This window comes from Neolamprologus brichardi, chromosome 6 (assembly GCF_056152115.1).
Source record: "Neolamprologus brichardi isolate AB-2024 chromosome 6, ASM5615211v1, whole genome shotgun sequence".
NCBI lineage: Eukaryota > Metazoa > Chordata > Actinopteri > Cichliformes > Cichlidae > Neolamprologus > Neolamprologus brichardi.
Genome location: NC_142109.1, coordinates 28,323,646 through 28,327,593, shown reverse-complemented (window position 1 = coordinate 28,327,593; position 3,948 = coordinate 28,323,646).

The window sequence follows — 3,948 nt, the reverse complement described above, 5'->3', positions numbered from 1 at the left end:
TACGGCTGTCGACACTCTCCTGCTTATCTGCAGGGTCCTAGCGCTACACCGATTGCAACATGTTTACGCCATAGGGCAGCTTTTCCGGGCAAAGGACACCGTGAACATTTTGGCAATTTAACGGAACCGATTCAAAAAATATGCAGCAGAAAGGACAGATGTTTAGCAATTACGAAAAAAACTGGAGCATGTTGTGGTTCACAGAAAAAGTTTTGTTGCACATATAAGTGACGCACAATCAAGCCAAATAGCAGTACAGACCTATTTCACTGGAGATTCATTCATAAAATGCTGTCTTTACTTGTGAGGACATTGCTGGATGGTGGCTCCCAGTTACAGGCCTACTTAGATATGACTTTGGTTTATTCCTGTCAACATGGTAGACAACTAAAAGTCTATTTTTTGCTTGTGTTTTGTTTTGTTTCATTTTTGAAGTGGTGACAATGTTAATTAAACAAAGAGTCTAAACGTTATTTTTACATTTTCTGTAGTTATAGCCAGTGCACCTTTACTACACAGCCCCTTCTAGATGATGTTGATCCCACATCAACCTGGGAAAACAACTATTTGCTTTAATATATCACACAATTTTAGCCAAAGATTCTAAATTACAAAACAAATAAAGTGTTAAAATGATTACAGTACTTTTTATGATGCGACAGATTTGTGTATTCTATTAACACTTAGATGTTTGTGACGATTTATTAAATTCTGTTAAAACTGTGTTTATAAAGACGTTGAGTGAGGCAATAATACACTTCCAGAAAACAGCAAAGCTCATACGTGAAATGGTCACCTGACCTCTTCTCTGGCAGTCATGTTGCTTTTAAACAAGGCAGGAAAAGCAGCAAAACTACATAATCAAACACCCTTTTTTCAGACAATGAAAAGATCATTTTATAAGTCTATTCCAGTTAATGTCAAATTAGTGATAGGAAATTTTAGGTCCATAGAAAATTGAAAGTTTCACTAAGCATTTAAGAGTATCAATGTGTCCAAGCCCCTGATGAGTAAATGTAAAAAATAATTGACACAGCAAATAAATGTTTAAGAGTTTTCTGGCATATTTTCACATATCTCAAAGGTTCAGAGAGAAGAGCATACAGTCTGAAGGGTTAAGGCTTGTCTTAAAGTATGTAACTTTATTGTTTGCCCAGCTCATTTCAGCTTGTGGCCTTTATTACAGTCCAACTATTAAGCTCTTCTTTATACCACAAGGATTGCTTGCGGTAGCAGAAATAAACATTTACCCACCTCTGACTGTAATTTATTTTCAGTACATTAAAATCCCGGAGCTTAATTTCACATCTTAGTTTTATTTCTGTAAAAGTTACAGTCTTTTAATGGCTTTTCAGCAGCAGTTTTCTGTCATATTTATGTGACTGCTTCCTATGGAGTTGTGTGGAAATTATGCAGTGAGTTGAGATGAATGGACTCCCTTTTAACTACTTCATACTGCACGTTCATTTTGTCTGTATCTGTGAATTAGAGCAAGTGCTTTGCCGTCTTTATGGTAGACCTGTTTCTCAGGACCGAGATAATATATTTCCCAATGGTTTTGGCTGTAGTTCAAAGCAGCAGTTAATGCGTCCATATTTTGACCTCATGCATTTTTGGTAAATTAACTTTTACAATCAAGGGGTAATATTTCTGGTAAGGAGTACATGGACCACCTCAATTTCCAAAATAAATTAGACAAGCTCTGCTTTTACTGCGTCATTAGACAGAGAGGGAGACGAAGGAAGAGAGTGGAAGAAAATCAGAACCTAATGAGAAAGGAGCAGAGGAGAGAAACTGGGTTTAAAGAGAGTGAGAGAACATTAAGAAGGTTTTAACTTTGCAGGTGCTCATTGCTTGAAACTCTTTGTTACGGTTAAAATTGATGATGAAACAGAAAGGAAAGTTAAACACTACCGCAGTCATTTCTGTCTGCCAGCCACTTAATGCCAGCACAGCTCAATAGTTCTGTTGTAACACATCAGCAGACATAATGACCTTTGAAAGAGAGTGTTTCACTAGATTTCACGCTAATGAACTGAGTTTTAAATGAAGCTGTGGGCAGCGTCAGACAGCTAATAATGCAAAAATACTATGATATATCTCAAGATAATCCAATAACACAACAATATTGTAACAATGTAGTTAATAAAGAACAAGTACAGAATTAATCTGGAACTGTTTGATGCATCATTCAAAAGTATTTCCCTAATAACTGTTAAAGAGGGGTCTAAAATGTTCTGTACATCAGAATATTATAAGATCCAAATATAAATGCTTGCATGGTTGTTTGCCAGCTTTAAGTCATAGTCAGAATCATGTAAGTCGAGCATTTACACACCCGAGTCACTATTTATTTACTGGGTTCAAACTGCTGAATAATCACAATGAGCTTTATCAACAATCAAGAGGGAACTTGATAAAGAATCAATAATCAATAATATCTTTTCATTATCAACCAATACGTCATAGACAGTGAGTATGTAATAGAAAATAACTAATTACTAGAGATCAAAGTGAGAGACACTACATTAGTGAATCTTTAGTTAATGATTAGTTCATAATTATCCTGCCATAGAGCACAATGATTCATTTTATTCATGAGTCATTTATAATTAAGCCTGTTGCAAACAATGAGCCTCGCAAAAGACTAATACTCGTTATTACTAATTTCTTTAACATATGTTATTCTTTCTATCTGTCTGTCAGACTTGTTTCACTTCATCCACATGCCGATTTGATTTCATGTGTGCTACGCTAGTAAAACCATTCCATAATTATGGGATAAAAACGCCTCACACCCCATTGTCTTAAAACTTTATTTTTAGGGCATTATTTCTTTTTTAATTGTTTTCTATTATTACATAGACAAGTCTGAGATGTCCCAAAAAATAAGTGCAGTTTGAAAAGTAATATTTTAGTTTTTAAATTAAGTAAATGAATGCACATTTGATGTGCATTAAAGGAACACAGTAGAAAGGCGCAAAACTTTCACATGTAGATGTAAATAAACCAAACTAGTATTTTTTAATACAGCAGCCCATTTTACACTTTGCAAAGCCAAACACCAGGCCAGCTCAGGGCCTCGGTTCCAGCACATGTTTGTTTGTTTGTTTTTTGGTCTCCCAACTGTGCATCGTCCCAATCAGTCATACATAAGTTTTTCTGCTGGGACTTACAAAGATAATTTACTCCCCCCAAATCTTCTATTCTGTCCCAACTGTGTGCTCTTTGACCCGGCAGAAGATCAAATGATAGCCTTTACAGCTGTGAAGGTACCACATGGCACAATAAGAGGAATAAATACCTGTTTAAAAATAATGATGGTAGGTAGGCGAAGTGTATGTAAATGTCTGAAGGATGTTGGTAACCCACAGTGAGCCTCTTGATTTGACTTCTGTAAATACAAGTGGAAACAATTTGGAAAAAAACAAAAAGCTTTTTGGTACTGAATGGGTGAAGAAGGCACATTATTGATGTTGATTTGGGGGGTTTTGTTACATAAACAAAGGACTGATGATGAAAGACCTGAATGACAGAACTGTTGGTTGCTCCTCTGATAGGATATGAAATCTGTCTCACCAATAAGGGCAACATTTCTGGTTCCTTGATGTCAGAAGCCTACTGGTTCTCTCTTTTCCCCATCAATGTTATTTTAGATGTGTGTTTCAGGGCACATGTAGACTTGATAGACACCCATTAACCACCCGGTAGGGCAGAATACCTGCAGGCTTTGGACACCCAGAAGGACAGCTTCAAGCCTGTGAGACAGACAAATTCACACTGACTTCTAGAACAGGGTTGGGTTGAGGGATCTGTTTCAGAAAAAACAGAGGGATGTACTATAATTCATAAACTACCGAGGAGACAGGCAGGAGAGCAACAAAAATATTTGTCATCAACGCTTTCTGTTTTTCACCCCAGGCATCTATGGCTACTGTATGAAGGTAG